We start from the raw sequence: 24126 nt of genomic DNA, 5'->3' as shown, positions 1-24126 counted from the left end.
TTGTTCTAAGTAGGTGCTTTAGACCACTGAGCCATCTCTCCAGCCCCTTTAATTTTTTTTTCAATGTATTAATTTAGTAATTACACACCCTCGATCCCAGTGTCACACACTCTAGATCCAGTCAGCTCTGAGAAGCCCCACCTATGACCACATGAGCCTCTGGGAGACATCAGGAGCCATGCCCTAGCTAGGTACAGGGGGGAAAGAGCTGGGGTTTCCAACCCACTCCACACCCTGCCATTACCTGTCAGAGGCAAAAATAACTTTCACTTTGGGTTTTTGCTTTTGGTATCACTGAGGACTGAATCCAGGGGTGCTCTCCCATGGAACTACATCCCCAGCTCTTTTTTATCTTTCAGTTTTGAAACCAGGTGTAGCTAAGTTACCCACTAAATGGGACTCAGAATGCTCCTCCCTGTGCCTTCCGGGTGCATGCACCACCACACCTAGCTGACACTTAAGTCACATAAAGAAGGAATGAAGATTTTGCTTTCATTTGTGTGACTTGTTTTATGGTCTGCGATGCTGAGGACCCCCTGGGTTAAGCCCTCAGCCACCCTGAGAACTTCATGGCTTGGGGTGGGAAGCGAGGACTGCAGGAAGCAGGGTCTCCACAGTGGAGTCCTCCAGGGAAGGTTTTCACCAAGCCCTTACAATGAGAGCCTCTGGCCCACAGGGGGCTCCAGCTGTAAGCAGAGACCCTACAAGGCTGCCTGGCAAGCCAACCTGTTCATTAGCATCCCTGCAGGAAACTCAAGACAGGGCCTAAACTATGCAAGGGAAGGGCCTCGTAATCCAAAGTTAAGAAACAAACGCCCATATTCATTGTTCCTATTCTACACTGATTTATTCAGTATGGCCAGGAACTGGCTCGTGTTGGGTGACAAACCGCATGGCAGTCTTACGTGAAGCAGGGACTTCTCTAGGCTTAGTTGCAGGTACTGGAAAGCACCTGAAGCTTAAAAGACTCAATTATCCCTACAGGTGTCCAGCTTAAACCTCATTTTGGTGGGGACCAGAGCAAGTTCCAGAAAAAGAAAATGCAATCAGTCAAGCAATATGGTGTTCACAGAGAAATTAATTCACAATCTCTGCATGCTTTCCTGTGGCTGATGGGGCACTTGGGGAAATACGGAGCAAAGGTACAATAAATATAAGCAAACCCAGCCAGGCGTGGTGGTGGCGGTGGCAGCGTGTGTCTATAATCCCAACACTAGGGAAGCAGAGGCAGGAGAATCACCATGAGTTTGAGGCCAGCCTGGGCTACATAATGAGACCTACCCTCCAATATATACAGATTTAACAAATGAAGAGGACAATAATACACAGGTTGTATTTGGAAGGGGCAGGATTCAAGCCACGAAGCAACACAGATTGAAGGCCAGCTGAGACCCCAGGAAGGAAAAGGGGAAAAGAAAGAGGTCAGAGGGGATCAGGAGGTAGCTGGCGACCGTGCTGTGGAGACAGACTGATTCATAGGCTCCCTGTGCTCCTGTGGGCCCCATTGGCAGGCAGCTTCGCCCCTGACTGTCAGGAGGTCCCCTGCGAGGTAGTGACCACAGTGTGCACCACTGTAGGCTTGTGTGGAAATCTCCACCTCCCCATATCAAAGCCAAGGTACAGGAGAAGAGGAAGGGACACACACCACTCCTTTCAGGCTGCACATCTCTGATTTCGTTCAGGTCTCAGCAGCTCAGCCTAGATACCCATACATCCTGCGTGAGACACGGACCACGATCCCTGAGGGGTCAAGTATTCGCAGGCTTGGGAAGGAGGAAGAGGGTGTGAGCAGTGCTGACTGAAGCTTCCTGTGGCAAGGGAGGGCGCAGGTGTCACTTAACCCTCTGACAGCCTCGGAGCGCAATAGCCCTGTATCACAAGTCCCATCTTGCAGGGCAGAGTGGCTCTCCCAGCCTCACACACTGGCACAGTAGTGCTGGGCTCAACAGGTGTCACAGTGCTTTTAAAATGACACAGCATCCTTGGGTGAAAGCTACTTATGTCGATGCTGTAGAGGCTGAACAGGGGTGGCCATTCTGAGCATGCGGCCCACCCCACTCACGCAGCAGGCAGGAGGGGGGCTTCCCCAATGTATGAAGCATCCTGATCCTGCTTCCTGGCCCCTTTCTCCCATTCAGGCGGGGCTCTGTGGCCACCAGGGTCTTCCAAGGCCAGGCAGGAGTGGGTGCTCAGGCAACCTGAGCCTACCACAACATCGCCAAAGGACTTGATTTTTTCAAGAGAACATTCACATGGAAAACTTTAAATACAATCTGTGCATTTTTTTTTTCTTCCAGTACTGAGGAGTGAGCCCAGGGTCTTCACGCTGAGATACATCTCCAACGTGATTTTTATTTTAGAATGGGATCTTGCTAAGTCGCTAAATTGCCCAGGCTTGGTTTGAAGTTGTGAGATCCTCCTGCCTCAGTCTCCAGAAGTGCAGATGGGTGAAAAGATTTGGGATTGAGTCATCCTGCCTCCCTCTGAAGTTTACAGACCCGTGAATGCTTCCCAACCATAGTTTCCTAATCAGTAAAATGAGTCAGATATACCCGCCTGACAGGATGGCTGAGAGGGATTTAAAAGATAAGCTGTGTAATAAAATTATTTCATAAATATTTGTTCCATTCCTTCTCAAAGAGACGCGATGCTCCACAAATCCATATAGACTATAAACAGACTGAGGGAGATTATACTGTTTTACTAACAGTTTCTTCACTTTATAAAAGATTTCCCAGCACAGGCTTCTTGGGTGGACAGAGAATATGGTGTTTTCTCCAGTTTTAGTTTATATCTGACTTTTTTCTTTGTAAAAATAAAGCTCTATCCTGCCTTTTCCATATCAAAGGCTTCCTCACTTTTGTTCGGGGCTCACACTGTTTGCTGGAGGTGGAGAAATGCCCGATGTATAACGAACAAAACACGGTTTTATGGGAGCTGACGAGTGGCTCTGTTTTAATGCTAAGGTCGTAGAGGCCTGGACAACCACACGGTACTGCTGGAAGCTTAAACTTCCTCCTGCTAATCGACCTCTTGCTCATCCTGGCAACTGGTATTAAGAGAGCGCCCTGTCCTGCACCATAGCTGGGGTGGGGTAAGGGGAGGATATGGACTGGGCTGTGGAGTAGCAAGCGGATCCAGGGCCCCCAACCCAGACAGATCTGTGATGACACACACAGGCCAGAGCAGGGATTTGGAGACTCTCAGGAACAAAGCAGGTTAAGTCATGGGCTCTGGCCTTTCCAACCACATCACTGTAGGAAACACCTGTAGATAGGAGGAAACTAGAGGAATTAAAAATATCTGCTTGATCCCCAAAATGAAAGAAGAGAAGAAAATGGTCTCTATTCTTCCCAGAGAAAACAAACAAAGCCATATCTGGGTTGAGCCATTTCCTCTGTAAAGCCCAGCCCCACCCCCTTCCAGGCCACCTCCCGGAGCAGATATGGGGGAGACTGTGCCCAGGTTTCCTCCTGATGGCTGAGGGTGGCTGTCCCTGAGGGCATGAAGCAGATCCCAAGTTCCCAGATGTGAGATTTCCTTAAAGGAGGGAGGGCAAGGACAGAAAATGGAGCTTACAGCCACTTGTGGAAACAAGGGGTTCCTGTGCTCTAGTGTCCCCAACCCCAGGAAGTGTGTGGCTGGGGAGGACAGTGATCCCAGGGTCTGGCAGATAACAAGATGTTTGCAGCCCTGAGGGAGGGGTGTGTGTGAGACCAAAATAGCGTGCATTGCCAGCTAATTACAGAATCACTTCCACGTATAATGCTTTTATTATCATTTGTTAGGTCTCAGACCTAAAAGAGCCCCACAGAACACAATGACGTCTTAAGGTTACACACTGTGCTCGCTCCTCTTGCTATCTGGCCATCTGGCTGTCTGTTTCCACACAACATTCCTGGGGGCCACTGCCTACACCCAGACACCAGAGGAGGAAACATTCTTTAAAGGTCTTCCCTCCTGAGGCTGAGCCTAATTTAGAAAGCCCATGAGAAAACACTGACCATCTAAGAGGAACAGAAAGGCATTTTGTAATTTCAAAGAAACTTCTAAATAAAATACTGATAAGCATCATAATCACCCCAGTTCGTCAGACCTCAAGAGTGGTTCTTGGGTGCTTAAAAGTGTATCCAAAGAGCGCCGCTGGTGTAGTGGTATCATGCAAGATTCCCATTCTTGCTACCCGGGTTCGATTCCTGGGCGGCGCAAGTGTCTTTTGGGCCAGGGAGATGGCTCAGTGGAATAAGTGCTTCCCTGGCAAGCACGAGGACCTGAGTTCAGTCCCTGGTTCCGCCAAAAAAAAAAAAAAAAAAAAAGTGTATCCAGACTTGCCCCAAGGGCAGGTGCCTTCCTGGCACCGCTCACCTTCTGGCTTGATGGTGTCACGCTATTTCTACTTTACAATAAATTCTTCCTAGACTTCTGTATGGCCTTGGCGTCTCCACTGGATTTTTTCATCAAAAGCACAAAGAGCTAAGGACCAAGGAGGTGACAGTCTGCATTAGGACTTCCTGTAACAGTGAGGCTCAGGAGCAGATCTGAAGGAGTATCGGACCCTGATACTGTCCTCGGTCTTGCATCCTCTGTCCTTCATGTGGATTTCTGTTCTGGACTCTGTCTTCAGCGTGGTCACTTAGGCTGCCATCCTCTCTCCCTTGAATATGGGGACAGAGTATGGTCATCTAACTAGCTCCTTTGTCTCTGTTTCTCTCTGTTGCCCAAATAATGTTTCCAAAATGTCTCACCACGTCTTCACTTGCTTTATTCACTGCATAGTATCTAGCATGAAACAACTTCTGAGTTGAACATCCCTCATCTGAAATTTGAAACTAATCTCCAAAATCTGAAACTAGCTATCTCTGTCTCCATCTCTCATATATTCAGAATTGGACCCTGGCAGCAATGAGCTACATCCCCAGATCCTGTCTCTCTCTCTCTCTTTTGAGACAGTCTCAGTAAGTCACCCAGGCTGGCCTTGAACTCGAAATCCACCTGCCTCAGCTTCCCAAGTAACTGAGATTGCACGTGTGTACCATCATGCCATCAAAATCTGAGGCTTTCTGAACTTCAGTATGACACCACAAATGGAAAATTCCACACTTAACTTTACGTAACTGGTCACAGTCATAATAAAGAAACACTAAAAAGCCATAAAGTTATCTTCAGTTTATTCCCTAAGAGTCACAAATGAATTTCATGTTTATTCTTGAGTCTCATCCCCAAGATAACTCCTTATGATATGCGTATGAGAATATTTATAAATCTGGAAAAAAAAATCCAAAATCAAAACAGCTCTAGACATAAGAACTTTGGATAAGTGACCCTCAACTTGTATAGAATCTAAGTCCCTTGTGTCTCTATCCTTCCTGAAAACACTCTCAATAATAGCAGCAACATGTATGGAGCATTTACCGGGGCACTAAGTTCTCTATTTAGTGCTTGTTGAGTAGTTCATTTGACCTTCACAGCCACCAGCCAGGCCGGAAGCTGCGACCACTCTGTTATGGATAACGGACCTACAGCTAAGGGACTTCTTGCTCCAGGCCCTGAGCTGTGCTGAGCCGGGCTTCTGAACCTGGCGGGCCCACTCCAGGTGCTCTCTCCCCTCTGTAAGTCTCTCTGGCCTTGGGAAGACATTGTACTCCTGTGCGTCTTGGCTCTGTGCACACCTTCCTTTAAGGAAGATGTGGTGGAAGCTGAGGTTTCCAGGGTAGATTCTTTCAAAGGCGAATCTCATGTGTTTATGCATGTACAATCCCAGCTAGCACTGGAAGAAATGAAAAGAGATAACTTCTGAAGTCAGGGGAGAAAAGAGCAACCAAAATGATTGTTTGGAAAGACACACAACATGGATAATCATCAGCAAAACACGAGCTAAGCCTAAGGCAAGATCGCAAAATGTTAGACCAGTCAATGTGTCATCGGATAACAAGCCAGAGCTGCTACTGTCATAGGAATATTTGTTCCCTTAAAAACTGCTGTTAGCATCATGCATTGCTTAATCCTTCCTTCTTTTGAGACAATACTCGGAGGCTAACGAATAAAAGGTTACATTTCTTTGTTGTATTTTTGCACTAAGGAAATGAAGAAGGGAAGAAAATGAAAATAAAGGCAGTTTATACAGACTGTACATGATTAGCATTAGTGTTAGTCATGTCGAGGTGAAAAATCAAAGGCTACCTGAAGACTATATTTTAAAATAAGTCACAGAGCTCAAAGGTAAGAAAACATTATGACCAACGGTCAACATTACAATGACCAATAACCAACTTTTTTTTTTTTTTTGTACTGGGAATCAAATTAATCAAATTCAGGACCTTGTGCTTGCCAGGCAGGCACGGTGCCACTGAGCTACATCCCAGCCCCAATAACCAACATTTCTCGTGCAATTAGGATATGCGTAAGAACAAATGGCTGCCAATCCACAGGGCTTTGCACACAGCCACTGAGAACAAAGCACACATAAATATGTATCAACAGGCTGGAAGTGAACTGGAAGGTTGGGCAAAGCAGAAAAGCAGCGAAGGTTCACTTGCTTTGAAGCCGTTCAGTTCCCAGGATCAGAAGATAATCACCGAGAAGTGGGTCCCTGCCGAGGCAGCAGTCCTAGGGAGGAGCAGGCCTGGCTCCAGCTGACAACTGCTGCTATCTCGGCCTAGGCCTCATGCTGGAAATACCCTCAAGTATCTGGCCTGGGGAGGTTTCAACTTTAAAGAGGCCCAGCTCCTTTTAAACTAAATCCTCTCTGGGCCCAGATAAGATGGGAGTAGTGGCCCCATGAGGAATGAAGCATGGGGACAGACAGAGCCAGAGCCTCCTACAACCTGTCTAGGTGAGAGAAAACAGGGGGCCCACACCCCCAGTGAAGCAAGGAGGGCAAGGGATGCAGCCCCTGGGGCAGGAGGCTCACCGCCCATCTCTGCCAGTCTGGGATGACAGAGGGCAGGCAGATAGGGTGGGGCTGGCCCATGCCAAAGTGTGCCCTGTCCCCTCTCTCAGGAGCACAAGCGCTGCTGAGAAGGGGCCCAGCACGAAGATACCCAGAGGTCAGCACATTGGGCGCTGGGCGGGGGGGAGGGAGGGGCCTCAGGATGGCGGGGAGCACAGTCCACAGTGCTGGGAGGGGGAGGACCTGGAGTTAAGGTTGACTTGGGCCTCTCCAGACTTCCAGCACCTGTCCTTTCTCCACACCCCTGGAAGCAAGGCTCAGGGCTGGGGAGATTGTTTTAGGCTCAGTTGTTACCTGAACTGCCCATGTTGAAGCTCACGTTCCCAGTATCACAGAATGCTACTGTCTTTGAACCCAGAGGTCACCAAGTTAAAATGAGCTTCTCATCCCGCGTGAGTGCTGTCTTCGTAAGCGATTGTGAGGACACAGGAAAAGCAAGGTCCTGTGCCAGCCAAGAAGTGAGGCGGCAGGAGAAACAGCCCCGCAGGCACTGGGATCTTGGACTTTTCCGGCCTCCACAATGGGCAGAAAGCAAGTGCTGATATTTCAGCCCTCCAGTGGCTCTGTCGCAGCAGCTTAGCAAACCTGGCCCTGCAGATGCTGCTGTCGTGGGGCTTCCCTGTGCCTCATCAATTGTGCAACTCTTGCTCCCAGTATGTCAGGTTAAAGCGCCTTGGTGCAAGCGGCGGAGCCACTGGTCGGCCTGGAATCCTGGCCCTTTCTCCTCTCGCCCTGCCCTTAACCAGACTTCTTTTCCCTAAATCTCAAAGTCCTTTCCTGGACAGAGCGGCGTCTCTGTAACTCCTGGTCGTTGTCTTGGCTATAGCTGAGCACGCCTGTGGCCCAACACATGGGCAACAACCCTTCGCGGTTCTCTCCCCAGCCCCTGGGCCAGACACCAGATCATCGGGAAGTCCTGTCCACCTGGCTGGTAGAGTCAGACAGCCTCTGCTGCTGAGCCGGTGCACTGGGTGAGGCTCAGCCTGGCCTCTCATTTAACAGCTGCTTGGAGCTTCAAAGGGAAGCCACAGGGGAGGAGAAAGCAGAGCACAAGCTTAGGTAGCCGGCCCGCCCCAACACATGCACCCCCAGGCTCCTCGGCACCTGCTCGTCTCAGGGGCCAGCTTCTTTCCAGAGCTCTCCCTGCATCTTCCAAAGCAAGGTGGTGACAACACCTTGCATCTGTGGGGTCATATGTGCTTCTTTTCAGTTGCTGATTTGACTATGTCGCCTCATTTAATCCCCCCTGGAATTATCACCCCTGTGGGGCCCTAAATCTTACAGTGTTGATTTAAGAGCTCACAGCAACATAGTGATGGAATCTGGTCTGGTGCCTTAGATCCTACTTGCCACTATGTCTAGCTTTCTTCAGCTAGACTTTTTTTTTTCTCTTCTCAGTAGGGTATTGAACCCAGGGCTTTCCATCTCCCCAGCCCTGCCCCCAACACCACACACACTAGTTTTATTTGGAAACAGAGTCTCACTAATCCCTAAGTGGCCCAGGTTGGGCCTGAACTCGAGATCCCCCCCATCTCAGTTTTCTGGAGTGCTAGGATCACAGGAACACACCACCCCATGCCTGGCTTTCAGCTAGGCTTTAAGGCTCAATCTGCTCCCAGCACTCAAAACTCACAACACACCATCCCAGGTGCCTAGAAGGCATAGGCCAGCTGCTTCATACTGTGGCACATGAAACCCAGTCCTCAGCTCTCTGCCCCTTAAATGTTCAGGGTGCACCGGGGCACCCCCTCAGCTCAGGCCCCTGGGAACTACTGCCCCACCCCACAAGTTCTAGGTCCTCCTCTCAAACCCCGTCTCCTCTCCCGGGGGTCCTGCACAGGCGCGGCTCCCCTGGCCTTCGTCTGCAAGACTGAGCAGCTTCCCAAAGGTCTCTGCTGCCTTCCACCTGCAGTCCACTGGCAGAGCGACAGCCCGAATGAACTTCCTAAGTGCTGAGTCTGATCAGGGAACTGTAGCTCCCAGCCTCCCTCTGGTCTGAGGACAAAACGACCAGACACCAGGAGGTGGTTTTGGAGACTTTTATGCCCAATGATGGCCTCAGCAGCGGTAAGCGTCTGATGCGAGGGCAGGGTGCTGGCTGTACAGATGCAGCTTGCGCGCCGGCCCTGGGGGCTCCCTCTTGAAACTAGACTTCACCTATAATGTGCTCTCTTAGTGGAAATCCCGGCTCCTCCCACATCAAGCCCCAGAGCTGCTCTGGAAGTCTGCCGGGGTCTCCCCACTAAATGTGGTCACATTTCACATACACCCTCCACCGTCCACACAGAACATCCTTCTCTTCACCTGTCAACTCTCTGCCTCCCACACGTCCTTCAAGTTCAGGCTCAGAGCTCAGCTCTATCACCTCTTTAGGGAGCCCCCACTGGGGGCAGGGCAACCAGCAGAACACAGTCCTGAGTCCTGCGCTAGGTTCTGTGAGAACCCTGACGAAGCGGCAGTAAGCACCTCTACCTTCCCAACTCTCCCTAGACTCCAAGCACCCTGAACAGGCAGTTTATTCCCTGTAGGGTTCTATACTCAGGTAGAAAGCCTGACATGGTGGGTGCTCATTAAATATGCACCCATAATGTGTGATGAGCTGGGGGCTGTCTCTCCTGCAAGCTCAGGCCAGTTTATGCTGGATGAGAGGAATTTTCCAGAAGACAGCCTGTCCTTCCTTAGAGGTCAGCCTAGGCTCTCAAGATTTGCTCCAGCCTGGCTGGGGCAAGGATCCTGTGTCTCTGGGCTCCTGGGTACTTCTCCCCCTGGTGAAATTCCCCCCATCTGCAGTAGCACCCCTGCTCCATTTCTCAGGGTGTCCACATCCCCTTCTTCCTCTCCCCTCTCTGCTGAGGGAGAGGAGACCATGGGACTCACAGGCAGCAATGCTCAGAAAAGGGCTCTAAACTGTACTAGACTTCACTGTTCCTCTTACCTCACAGTCCCTCTCGGTGCTATCTGCTGAGCCTGCAATCTGTGCAGAGCCTATAGTGTGAGCCCTGTGGAGGGAGGGACTGAGGGAGGGAGGAAAGGAGGGAAGGAAGCAAGAGAAGGAACAAGGGAGGGAGGGAGGAAGGAAAGAAAGGCGGGCAGCCAACAGGTTGACCCCTGGTGGAAAATATGGAAATACTCATAGAAAGCCAAAGACATATCCATATCCTTTGACCTAATAATTTTACTCCTGGGAATTATTTCCAAAGAAATCATTCAAAAGAAGAGATGTACTGTTTATAGCTAAGTTGTCTATAATAAGGAGGGAAGAGAAGCAAATGTCATGACCTAAAACAGGAAAATGATTAAATAAGTTATGGTATATTTGTACAATAAAATACCATAGAGACATTTAAAATGAAAATATGACTATGTAGAAAAAAGATACTGTCTTGGAAATAACAGTAAGTGAAAAGACAGAGTGCACGATTGTGTACTTATTGGTTGCAACTATGAAAGAATTATATTCAGGGTCAAAATGAGTAAAGTTGGCAGTAGTTATATTTGGTGGAATTGTCTTTGTCCCTTTTCTTTTTTTTTTTTTTTTTGTTCCTCGAATGCCTTCAGGGCGCTTTTGGCCAGCGGGAGAGTTGTGAGGTTCGAACTCCAGCAACCTGAGGCTGACAGCTTTGTGGAAGCAGCCACTTAAAGGACTGAGCTAGGGCCAGACCCCCTCTTTGTCCCTTTTCTGCAGGGTCTAAGTCACTAAATATTTTTGTGTGTGTGGCTTTTTTTTTTCACAAGGAATTCAGTTTAATCCAAATCGTTAGGTATATGTCGTGTGCAATTTAGTCATTCCAACACAGGAATGTCTGTGTTTGGAAACCACTATCTCCTTGAAAATGGCGGAAAGTCTGGTGTGGCCATAGGCATGGAGGCAGGAGGGTCTCTGTGAGTTCAAGGTCAGCCTGAACTGCATAGCAAAACCCTGTCTCAAAGAAAAAGTCATGTACCTTACAGGTAAACCTTACAGGTATGTGCTTTTTTTTTTTTTTTTTTGCGGAACTAGGGATTGAATTTACGCCCTTGTGCTTGCCAGAGAAGCGCTTATTCTACTGAGCCATCTCCCCAGCCCCTGGAATGTGGCATTTTTGAGGCAGGGTCTCAGCACATAGCACAGGCTGGCCTTGAACTAGCAGTCTTCCCGTTCACTCTCCCAAGTGCGGGGATTCCAGCTGTGCACATTACACAGTCTAAAATGCTGAATTTCTTGGCGGGTTTGAACTTTCTATCCTCCTAACTCGACCTTGAGAGTCCTGGGATGAAAGCACATGCCACCATGCCTGCCTTCTCCTCTTATTACTTTGTGAGATAAGAAGGGCTAACTTGGAGGCTCAGAAGGGAGCAAGGAAACAAGAACAGCTGGGGTTGTAGCTCAATGGTGAGGCTGTGCTTAGCATGCTCAAGGGCCCAGGTTTCAATCCTCCACACCAAAAAAACAAGAAAAAAAATACAATAAAATAAAGATAAAAAACAGCTGTTGCCTCAGGATGAATTTTTAAATTTTTACCTTAAGATATTAGCTTAATAATAGAGTAAGATAAAGACTAGAAACTGGAGACATCACGCTGAACTCAAAAATCCAAGGGGTTTCTAGAAGGATATCTACTGACTGTAGTCTTACCATTATTTTATTCTTTCTCTCTCTCTCTCTCTTTTTTTTTTTTTGCGGAACCGGGGATTGAACTCAGGCCCTTGTGCTTGTCAGGGAAGCGCTTACTCTACTGAGCCATCTCCCCAGCCCCTTGCAATTATTTTAAAAATAACAAGGACATGACTCATTCAGACCTTCCCAGTGTGTAGCTGTGGGTTATAAAATACCCGCCATGGGACCGCAGCCTGATTGCCACTAAAAGCACTTAAAGACTTTTGCCTAATGGAGGGCTAATTCCCTCTGCCCACTCTCCACGCTCTGGGCTTCCAGGTCACAGCCAGGGATTCTGAGGATCCCGTTTCCTGGAGGCCTCCCTTCTGCAGTGAGAGCGCAAAAGGAGGGGAGGTCATGCCAAGGGGCGTTCTGAGGCCTTTCAGGTGGTGCTGGGGGATAGGAAGCTAGGTCTGCATTTGGGGGTAGAAAGAAAGCCTGCAATTGAGCTCTCACTCTCACTCTTTCTCTCTCTCTCTCTTTTTTTTCCTTTTCCATTTCCTCTGTCTTCCTCGCCCTCTCTTCCTCCCTCTCCCTCTTTCCTTTTTCTTTTAAAAAGAAAATTATTGGGCTGGAGTTACAGCTCCATCCCCAGCACCACAAAGGGAAACCCTTAGTTTATGGTCAGCTAAAAGCCCCAGCCCTTTGTCATGGGAACAGTGATGAAGGAAGCACCTGGCCCATCCTTCCGCCTCAGTCTGCTGGCGTCTCCAATGCCAGGGCCTCAGCCTGCTCTACTCTGTAGGCACCGCTCTCTGCCCAGCTTCTGGAAACTTCTTTCGCACCACCCCTCTAACTTCCAGCTCTCAATTAAATTTCCAAAGGGGATCTTCCACCGATTCCATGGAAACCAAGCCTCACCTGATTCCACATCTACAAATTCTCCACATACCCAGCTCTTTAACCTCTTTCCTATGCAACACTCCAACCAAACACCAAATCCTCAGAATTCTCCCTCAATTTGCCACTCCCAGGCACTTAGCCCCTGGCCAGACCTCAGCCTCTCCCCTCTGTCCACCTGCCCAGAGCTCTTGTGAGCTCTATTCCTGGAACCCCCTCACAGACTCTGTGTCTTCCGGGTCTGTGCACACCCACCTTCAACTCTGTCTCCTGGCACTATCTAGCATGGTGGGGACACACACTCCACACTTGAGACCCTCTTTCTAGTCATTACTACCCCTCCTTGGTCCCTTCATCTGTTCATAAAAAGTCTTGCGGGCTAGCTCAGCAGATTAAAGCTCCAGCTTAGGCAGGCACAGAGACTGGGGTTCGATCCCCAGCGTGCCGCCTTGCTGGCCCCTCCCCCAGAGCACACTGAGACAGTGACTGAGATTGGGCATGGTGGCACACACCTGTAATCCCAGCCCTTGTGAGGCTGAAAACAGGAGGATCTCTATGAGTCTGATCTTTGTAGTTGAGACCTTGTACTAAAATATGTAAAAAAAATTATACAGTCTTCCTAGTTTTGGAGCCCATTTTGACACCCCTGTCATCGAGCAACCCCCTCCCCACAGGTGGAGATCCCTCTCCATGAAGCCCTGCGGCCCTTGGTCTTGCAGCCCGCGAGGCACTTCTGCACACTGCACCTCGTTCTATTTATCCGGTGACACATGACTTCCACCAGCACCGCTTAACCTTCAGCTTGCTGAAAGCTTGTATTTATATTTCAGTTTCTTTGAGGACCCAGACAGCATTTTTCATGCAACCAGTCCCCCCAAATATTCCTGGAACGATTGAACAAATGCATGCACACCCCAAGCCAGGTCTGTCCTATACTGGTGCAGGAAGTTTTCCTAAAGCTAAGCAGAGGGCTTCACATTCATCCCTGTTTAATTTCATTATGTTGGTTTTGGCCTGGTTTTCCATCCTACATAAATCATTTGGAACTCGAATATGTCATGTATCATATTAACTATCCCAGTTGCGGGTCATCTGGATTCTTTCTACGTTTTCATTCGAGTCATTAACAAAAGCATTTAACATGTCAGGGCCCATGACAGCTCTGTGGGCTGCCACTGGAGACTTTCTTCAGGAAAGACCTAGGGTGCTTAATGAGAATACTTAGGCCTAGACCTCAGCCTACTTGGAATTTGTTGTGAAAAAAAACATGTAATGAGACTACTGGAGAAAGGGTCTACAGGGTGTTCAGGGTCTCACTATTAGGTCGGACTCGTAATGATCTGCCTGTTTGCAGCCTCCCAAGAGCTGAGATTACAGGCGCGCCACCATGCCAGGTCTCAGCAAGTGCCCCCAGGGCGGGGCCAGCCCCGCAAGCCTGTGGTTCAAATCCCAGGCCTCTGAGCCTGCTGGTAGGCTCTTTCATTGGCTGAGCTCTTTGGTCGGCCCTTGCTTGGTATTTGAAGGCACTCTTTAAATACAGCTAGAAGATTCGGGTTGGCGGCCAACGGGCTGGTCTCTGGTTTGGCAGAGCCAGGGATTGAACTCAGGCCCTTGTGCTTGCCAGGCAAGCACTTATTCTAGTGAGCCATCTCCCCAGCCTGGGCTCTGGTTTGAAGGGCAATGTTCTTAGCTATCTGTACCATGCCCCATCCCCACCTGACATAGCAACTAGCATGCCTTCAGTGCAGCCGTGACAGGTGAGGACATGCGCAAGAGGAGCACAGGAGGAGAGGGACAGCAGCTCTACAGCTGTCCCTCTCCCTGGTCAGCTTCTGCACTTCAGTTACTGTCATCATGCACAGTCTGAAAGGAGTAGGTGGAAAATCCCACAAATAAACAACTTGTAAGTTTTAAACTGCACTCCTTTCTCACGGGTCCTAGATCTCCTGCGTCTGCTCCTTCCTGCTCAGCACATGAATCCGTGCTTTGTCCCTTGTCTCATGCTGGATACACTACCTGTCTGCTGGTCACTTAGCAGCTATCGGATCCAAGGCTGATACTACTGCTCGTGTTCAAGCAATCCCGACTTTACTTGGCCACAGCCCCCAAGCTCAGGAGTGGCAACTCTGGCAATTCAGCGATGCCAGAGAGAAGCCACAAAATGCTTTGAGTGAGAAAGTGGAAATTCTCAATTAAGAAATAAACCAAATTCTGAGGTCTCTAAGATTGATCACAAGAATGAATCTTCTTTCCATGAAATTCTGAAGAAGGAAAAGTAATGCTTGCTAGTTTTACTGTTGTGCTTCGAACTATAAGCTATGGCCAGGTCTGGGGATTCAGCTCCATGGTGCAGCAGCAACTGCCTGGCAAGCATGAAGTCCTGAGTTCGATTCCTTGTAAACCTCGCTTCCCAAATAAAAGTTCTGGCCCCCATGTGTACCGTGTTTAGCCAAGATGGAAAAGGTATCAAATTGTGGGGTGTGAGACCCTGCAGCTTCAGGCCTCCACTGGGGAAACTACTCCCTCTCCCAGTGCCTACTCTTTATTCCACCCCTTTTCCAGGATGAGTGCATAAAACATGCTTAGGCTTCTTCTCCTTCCTACCCTTTCTTTGACATGCATTCAGCAGCCAGCAGGCCTCTCTTCCGCCTGCTGGCGGTGGCTGCCTTGAGAACCTGAGGTTTAGGCCCAAGGCCTCCAACCTCCCCGTTCAGTCTGGACTTCTGTCCTGTGTGTCCCCAAGGCCCAGGCTGCTGAAGAAGTCTAGAAAGCTCTGCCTGCAGAGGACTGTGTGCATCACGTGCTGACCACCGCTCTGCCAGTCCCCAGGACTGGAGGGGACTTCAGATGTCCTCTTGCGTCCTCATCAGACCTGCACCAATGCATGGGAGACTGCTCTCTCCCAAATGGTTATGAACTCCACAGATTCACTTGCACATGCTAATACATGCCAGGGACCATCCAAGGCGCTGTGCACAAGCACCAACTCACTCAATGCCCATGCAGCCCTTCGAGTTAAGTGCTATTATTATTTCCACTTTACAGATGGGAAACCAATGCACAGGGAGGCCACAAGCTAGCAAACAGCAAAGTCAGGACCTGAACCTGGTCACCTGGCTCTCAGGCCTGAACCCTTAACACTGTCCCTCCACGTGACAATATGAAGGCTGTATCCCACAAGAGTGAATGGACATATCGTAGAATACTACAACCTCTACAGAACTTTTTCAAGCTTATAATTTCAAGGAGATACGGGGGAGTGCTTTAGAAAGTTACCACCACCCAGATCAGAGCCTCTTTTATGCCATAAGAAGTCTCTTGCCCTATATTGGAAGCCTCACTGTCCCACGGCTCTACTCCTCATCACCAATGTCACCTTTTTGGCCTTTTGTGGTCCTGCACTAGAAGACATACTCAAGATCGTTACAAATTTCAAGTCCCAGGCTAATAAGCATCAACACCGCCACCATGAATTTGTGGGCCATTTAACCCTTCAGGATGGCATCATACATTATCTTACTTACTGGATGCACTGGGTCCCGCTTCCTTTCAGGATAGCCCGGGGGTAGGCAAAGCAGGTGTGCATTTCATAGATGGAGGAACTGACCAGGCCATAAGGCTAGTAACCGATGCCTGATCTGAATGAAACTCCTGGTCTTTCTCTTGCACAGTATCCCAGTTGGCCCAGCACAAGCCCCATGATCCAACAGAGAGCACGGAGGCTAGCAGGCTGCCTGTTACCATCACAGCCTTTGACCGCCACTGCAGATTCTACTGTATTCAAAAATTGATCACTCCGTACGCACAAGGCTTGTGGGAAAAGACGGTGGTGGTATGATGTGAGCACAGAGGAAAAAGGAGCAGCTTTCTTGTCCATATGGGGGAATGCTTTAAAATCCATCAGGCTTGCTGGCATAGCAATAAGCAAAGGGACTTGCAAACCCATCAGTGCAAAACACCACCTCCCCACGGCCTGGCTTGTGGAACTGGCTGTTCTACGACTCAGGTGCTTAAGAAATCATCCGAACGGCTGCATCTAGTGACTTGCGTTTAAATTTCTCTAATATGTTTTCCTGTAGAAATGGATACATATGCATCCCCTGACGTCCCCTTCAGCTCTACCTGCCTCTCAAACTCAATCCCAAAGCATGAAGTGCAGCTGGTATCACTGGAAACATCCTTCATGCAGGCGACGTGGCTTTTATTTCAATCAGGAAGGACACCTCCTGCCACAAGGCCTGCAGGACTCTCCAGGGAGCAAGTCTGTATGGTACAGATCAGTGCTTCCTTCCCAGCCTTCCCACCTCTGTGGGCCCGAAAGACACAGCCCAAATTCCAGACCCCACTTGGAAATAAATCATCTGCTCTGTGAAGACTCTGCCAGGCACTAACAACGATCATAACCTTTTTTTTTTTTTCCTGTCTTTTTGACACAAGGTCTCACTATGCAATTTAGGCTGCCCTTGAGTTGTAGTTTAGTCTGGCCTCAACTCACAACAATCCTCCTGCCTCAGCCTCCTGAGTGCTGGGTCACCGGCACGGGCCACCACACCTGCTGATGCTTTATTTCTAGCTCTCACCACTTGAGTCCATGAAAGCACTGTCCTTGCTGTGCCCTGTGGTCGAGCGGAGCTGGGTAGTGACTTCTGACCCTTCCAAGAGAAAGCATTTTAACTTTCCTTCCCATGAGACTCTTTTTTTTTTTTAAACATTTATTTATTTAGAGTGTGGGGGGGGCAGCTCAGCCCACCAGGGTGCGGGGCTGGCTGGCATGTGGTGCTGGGGGATTGAACTGGGTCCCTGTGCTTTGCCAAGCTTGTTCCAAGTAGGTGCTTTAGACCACTGAGCCATCTCGCCAGCCCCATCCCATGAGACTCTTATCAGCATGGCTCTCAGAAGAAGGACAGCAATGACACAGAGCAGAGTCCCCAGCCAACAGACACGTAGCATGACTGCTGTTTTCAGTCACTAAAACTGTGGTGTTAAGGCAACATCATCCCGTCTTGTGACTTACTCACAAAACAAGTTACTCCCAGTCTTTGCAGAAGACTTGTTCTCTCATCTCCCTGCCCCATCCAACTCGACTAAGCACAAGTATTGTCTTATTCTTACTTTGTAACTTCTCAGTACATGTCTTCAAATAAAAGAATGAAAAAATGAATGAATGAATGAATGAATGAATGAATGAAAATTTGAGAACAGAACATAGAACATGATCACACAAAATGTTATTTTATAATCTTGCTAGCCAGGACCTCTTATAAAGGTGCGGGTGATCCTAAAAAAATCTTTTTTCTTTTTCTTCCAGTACTGAGGATTGAACCCAGGGCCTTCCCACTGACCTGCAACTCCAGTCTTTCTTTTTTATTTTAAGACAGGGTCTTATCTCAGTAAGTGACCAGTTGCCCAGGCTGAGCCTGAACTTTTAATCCTGCTGGCTGGGTTTCCCAGAGTGCTGGGTCACAAGCATGTGTCACCACCAGATAATCTGGAGCAGCTCTCTCCTCACCCCGCTAACAGGGTAGCTATCTCCTTGGAAAGGCCCCAGATCTGGGAGAACTGATCATTGCTCCAGGGAAATGCTGTCTAGCACCCGAGGAAACTTCCCTCTGTCCTGGAGCTCTCTGAACAGAAAACTGTAGCTGGCACCCCACTATACCTTTATGGGTGTAGAGGACAAGAGGATATAGATGGGACAAGAGGTAAGAAATGAGTCTCAAGGAGGTAGCAATGAATATCCACCCATGATTCACCCCAAAAGAGGGGCTACGTAAGGAGATGTTTACAACATAGCCTAACAGCAATCAAGGATTGATGCTGCGAAGCTGAGTCTTCCAGCTTTCAACAGATAGCAAGTTTCCTGCTGTGAAAGGGTGAGTGGAAAATCCTCCAAAAGATATGACCACTTCCTAATCCTGGATCCTGTGAATGCCACCGTGGAAAAAAGGGTCTTTGTAGATGTAGTTGAGGATTTCAAGGTGAGGGAACCCTTCTGAATTATCAGTGAGGGTCCTAGTCCAATGGTGTCCCCATTAGAGCTACACAGAGAAGATAAGGTAAAAGTTGGGGACATGTGGCCGTAAGACAAAGAACCAGGAGCTAAAAGATGCTAGATGCATTCTCAGATGGATTCTGTGGGGAGTGGGCTCCTGCAGACACTATGATTTCTATCTTCTGGCCTCTGTGAGACAATAAATTTCTGTTATTCTAAATTTCCATTGTACCCAGTTTGTGATCATTTGCTAGGGTGGCCCTGACAAACTCATGCTCCTGCCACCCCTACTGGCTTTATACCTGGGCAGTCTGGCGGCATTTGATACAACCTGGAGCAGCAGGCATCTCGGAAGGTCCCACGCTGCAGAACCATCCCTCTTCCCCAGCCCATCCCTCAAGGTCAGGTCTTCACCAGGGACTCCGGCATGACTAGGCATCCAAGGCCCAGGGGCTCCCCAAGAAAATCTTTGAGGACATAGTGAAAAGGCGGTCAGGACGGGGTATAGTGCTGCACCTGAAAGGCTGGCCCAGACCTGACTCTGGGTCCCCTGACCCTTGCTGAAACAATGATAATAAATGTGCCATCTTTTAGCCTCCCTACCCCAGAGAGTGACGCTTGGTAGGGAAACCTAGGACACTCAACTTCCAGGACTTCAGAGAGCCAGAAGAGGACAGCACCGGCGCTGGGCAAGTAACACAGTAACAGGAGCCGATGTTCACAGATGGTCAGCAGCCCTCCAGAGCACGGCTGGCAGACCTGTGTGGTGGTCCTGAGTTTTCAATTCAAGGAAGAAGGGTTTATTTTGGCTCCCAGTTACAGGCCATGGTTGACTGGCTCCAAGACAGCAAAGTCATGTTTACAGGCACAGAAGATGCACAGCTGTTCAGGTCATGGTGGCCAGAAAGCAGAGGGACGGGTGGGGTGGAGACGGACTCTCCCGCATCATGCCCACCTCGACGGGCTCCTCTGTATAGGTGTCACCTCCTAATGGCACATTTAGCTAGGAGCACCTCAGTGGGTGAAGCAATCACCTTGCACATAGGAGGCTTTTGGAGCCCCCCCCCTCCCGATCTTGCCATATGGCCACTAAGTGACTTCAAGGCTGGAAAATTTTGTTCAATACCCTCATTTGAGAGATCAAGGTGGAGGAGGCGAGAAAGTGCTAATTCCTTCTTGCTCTCAAAACTCTTACACCCTGAACATTAATTTTGGAAAAACTCACTTCCTTATTGGCTTAGTATTGGTACCAGCTCCCCGCAGAGACACAATGCAGCCTTTCAGAAGTCTCTTGGGACAGGTGGACGCAGGCTCAGTCATCTAAGCCAGACCTTCACCGCTCCACTCTTGGGCACAGGGCCTCTGCTAGGCACCGTGACCTGATGCAAGCTGGAGGAAGGTGGGCCAGGCTGGAGGCCTGTGGCTTCCCCACTCACCCACAAGGGCAGGGGTGAGCCAGCGTTTTTCTGCAACAAGAGAAACAAGGGCCCAAAGAACCCACCCAGTGGGAGTACATGTGTGTCACACGTGGCTCTTCTGGTAATCACCTTCCAGATCTGAGCGAACTAAACATCTTAAAGCTTCTGCCTCCTTATTTATTTTTGTATTTTAGTACAGAGTCTACAAGGTCTCACTATGTAGATTGGACTAGTAATGATCCGCTTGTGTTCAGCCTCTCAAGATCTGGGATTGCAGGTGCGTGCCACCACACTCAGTCTCCATCACTTTCTCAGCACGCCCCGTGGGTGGGGCCGGCACCGAATGCTGGGGATCAAATCCTGGCTGCTGCGTCTGCCTAAGCAGGCGTTTTAATCCTCTGAGCTATTTGGCTGGCCTTTGCCTCCTTATCTATAAAACACATGAGACAGGATTTCAAGAGGACTGAAAAAAAAGACACATTTGTGCAAAACATCTGTATATGGTAGGCATTCAATAAATGGTGGTAATTGCTATGATGACAGCAGGCTTTTTAGGTCTCTCCCACACTGCCATTGGTATGGCTGCTCAGGACTGAATTTCCCACTATCCATCAAAACATATCTCAAAAGCTTGACAAGCCAGGGACCTGAGGCCTGGGAACACATCTGAGAAGGCTGAGGTAAGGGGGTTGTCCAGCAGGGTGGGAACCATGTCCACCTAGTTTGCAGACGGAGTGAGCTACGGGGCCAGGTGCAGCAGGGAAGCCCAGACGAGGCAGTCGCTTTTGGGGGTGCACCTCAGGAAGGAAATTCTTTGTGTCCTCTAGGGTGAGCACCTGGGTTGGTTGTGCAATAGTTCAGCTTCTCCTTTCTCTTGCCAGTGTGGGTGGGGCTGGTGCCTGTGGGCGCTGTTGCTCCTGTGGCCACCTGGCTCCTCCTCTGGGCGAAAGGGAGCTGTGCTGGCTTTGCAGACTGCTTGGGCACTGTGTCCAACGAGGGGCCACAGGTGGATGGTAAGTGGGAAAGCAGATCAGTGTGTGCAAGCTTCAGTCTCTGAGGCCTCTCCCCAGAGTCTATCAGAGGGCCTTGAGGGCTACTTTTGGAGACCTCGCCCAAGGGAACTCCAGGGACTGAGAGCTATTTCAAGTCAGTATCCTCAGCATGTACCTTTGGGTGGAGACACACACAGGCTGCAGTGTGCTCAGCTGGCTTCACGTCCCCCTTTACAGAGGTATCCCCAGCTATAGAAACACGTGAGTTATCTTTCTTCAGTTAAAGAAGAGGCTGACTGAACTCCCACACACCTCAGGGCTGATCAAGATAACATCTCGTATTTTTTACACCGAGGCATTTGTGTGTATCTCATTTCCCCTAATAGAAGAGAGCTCCTTCTATGGCAGGAATGGCACCTTACATTTCTGTGTATCCCCCAACCAGGCCTCTACCCTGCAAGAGCTCATCTTACTCTACCCTCCAGGAATAAGCCTTGGAGTTCCCAAACATCCCATGCAGCTTCTTGCACCAGTTGCTCTGTTCTTGTCATTTCCTCTGATCAGAAATGCTCTTCCCGATCTTCTGCACATAGTTAGTTACTCATTCTTTAACACTCAACTCAGAAATCATCTGAGAGGAAGTGCTCTCTGAACCCCTGGTTGCATGTAATTCCTCTCCTCCTTCTGCTCTGAAAGTGTGTGCTGCCCCTCCTAGGCTTGGAGTTCTCCAGGGCCAACCAGGTGATAAACTCATCTATGGCTATTAAAAAATAGCATCCATTTAGTGCCTGCAAGCAGGAGGGGATCAGTATATGTTGGTTAATCCTAAATAAAAAGCTAGTATCCAGTAGGTGGTGCATGGCTGTTAAGTAATCCAAGCACCTGGAAGGCTGAGAAAAGAGGATTTCTTGAGTTCGAGGCCAGCCTTGCCTATATGATGTGTTTAAGGGCAGCCTGAACTACAAAGTGAGATCCTCTCTCAACAACAGAGCTAGTGTGTGACACCCGTGCATTGCCACCAATGATTATAGATGACCCAGCCCAGAGAAGAGTTGCAGCTGTCACCAGTAAGACTGCATATCCGCATCCTGCAAACACACCCAAAGCACAGGCGGGCCATCTTTGATGTGGACCTTATTTCTTAGCTTGGAAGAATGTCACCTCAATGTCCAGAACTTCTCAGCACCCCCTCTGAGCATGGGCTCCTTCACTACCCAGTAAGGTTGAACATTAGTGGCATCTCGAGGGGTCTCTTCCAGAGGCCAGGCTCTGTGTGTCCAACTAGGGAGTGACAACTTGGAATGGCAGTGGCGGGGGCACTTTCTCTAGAACAGGATATGACCCAATGCATAGCTTGTACAGGATTCACTTAGCAGTCAGTCAGTCACCACAGTTCCCAAGAGACAGCTATTCAGAATGCCCCAAAGGAAACAAATGGGAAGCTTGCTGCTTTGAGACCAAAGGAAAAGGGCAACATCCGCTTTGGTCCGGCTCAGGTGGACACCAAAGAGACGTGCTTGCACAGGGCTCTGGGGCAGCTCATTATGGTGCTGGCAGCGAAGCTGCGTGGTAGAGCACAGTGGTGTTACTGTACCACTACATGATTCAAGAGATGAAAGTGTCCATGTGACATCTCAGAGGTGGAACACGAGGAGTATATTGCTTTTGTGATGAAACTCTGATAACATGAGAGCCATCTCTCTGAGTGACTGCTGAGGTCACACACTGAGCTACCCACCCAAAGGAGGAAAACTGAGAGCTGCTGGCTTTCCAGAGCCCCAAAGGCACCCCTGTCCAGCCAGGGCACCCCTTCCTGGCCAGCACACCTTGGCATCGGTCTGCTCCCCTGCATGGTCTTATTCCACCCAGACCTCTGTACTTCTCCAATCCAATGAGTTAAGCAATGGTGGTCAGGCAGGCTCTGCAAGCCTCAAATATTATCCCCAAAGAAGGCAGGGCTGCCTTCAGATTTCTCTGCAACCGAAATGCTTTCTCCTGTGCCCCGATAAGATTACCGGCTACTGAGCCGCCAGTGGTCGGATTTCCCACGAGCTGCAAGTGCCATGCTCTGTCTGGCCTCCTGGCTGGGAGCACCACTCTATGGCTGGGGCTGGAAACCCGACTCCTTTCCAGGAATGTGCACTTACCCTCTTGCCACACCCCAACTTGTCACCAAGGCCCAACAGATGGAAGCCATCTACTCAAGGCAAGACATAGGGGAGCGGAGGGGCCTGTGGGGTACCTGGGCATACTCACGAGTTCCTCACTAAGCCAGCTTCCAAGGCCCAGGCAATCCCTATCTGTGACCAACCAGCTCCAACCAGCAGATAGATGACTGTAGCTCAGGGAGAGGTGGGTCAAAAATCAGCAAGGGCTGTCAGGGTTCTACCAGTGCTTCACAGGGACAAGGCAAAATGATCTTTTTATTAAGATGTGGAGTCTCCTATCTTCCAGCATTTTAAAAAAATGTAGTAGAAATGTTTAATGAGGTACAAAGCTATGTGTGAAAACATAACTCACAAATACACACACACACACATCCTTACCACTACTGATAGTCAGTGAGGATGACAAGACAGGAAAGCCCTGTATATGGTACAGTCCAAATAGATGGGGAATGCTGCTGCCGAGCGCCGTCTAATGGAAGGCAGGCTTGTAAGCTCATCACCATGTGTGTGTGTTCATCTAGCTCACTGGATCTGGTACCACGTGACAGCTGGCTCTTCCCCAAAGTCAAAATGATCCAGAAAAGTTTTGAACAAGTTTAAGACATCAATGTAGCCACAACAGGACAACGGAACACATGCAAGACGCTCTCAGAACAGCTTCAGAAAGTGGCAAGAATGATGAGGTGTATTCAACATGAGTGGGGGAGTTTGGAGGGTGATCAACGGCAACATGTTTTTCATTGTAATAAATTTTAAAATTTAAGCATTTGCTGTATTTGTCAATCTCATCTCTCTCCCTCTTTTTTAAAGTAACCATTAAACAAGATCTGGCATGTTATATGCACTTACCCTCCTACCACACCCCAAATTGCTAGTGAGGCCCAAAAGGTGGAAGCCGGGCCGGGGATGTGGCTCAGTGGCGCAGTGCCTGCCTAGCAAGCGCGAGGCCCCGAGTTCAATTCCCGGTACCAAAAAAAGAAAATAGTGAAAATAAGACCAAAAAAAGTCCTTTGGAAAAAACAAACAAACAAACAAACAAACAAAAAAAAAACCTTTGGGGCTGGAGAGATGGCTCAGTGGTCTAAAGCACCTACGTGGAACAAGCTCAGCAAAGCACAGGGACCGCGGTTC

At 49.2% G+C, this 24126-nt stretch overlaps 1 protein-coding gene and 1 non-coding gene across 2 annotated transcripts in view; one reads left to right on the top strand and one right to left on the bottom strand.

The window, feature by feature from the left end:
- Rcsd1 (RCSD domain containing 1) overlaps positions 1 to 24126 on the bottom strand; it is a 61808-nt gene that overhangs the window by 33565 nt on the left and 4117 nt on the right. The gene's annotated exons all lie outside the window — the stretch shown is intronic.
- Positions 4138 to 4208, top strand: Trnag-ccc. Its single transcript has one exon. It is a non-coding gene; the product is annotated as a tRNA-Gly (tRNA).

Source organism: Octodon degus, unplaced genomic scaffold (assembly GCF_000260255.1).
Source record: "Octodon degus isolate 3935 unplaced genomic scaffold, OctDeg1.0 scaffold00250, whole genome shotgun sequence".
Taxonomy (NCBI): domain Eukaryota; kingdom Metazoa; phylum Chordata; class Mammalia; order Rodentia; family Octodontidae; genus Octodon; species Octodon degus.
Note: the sequence above shows the minus strand (reverse complement) of the source record. Positions and strands in the feature narration are given on the sequence as shown.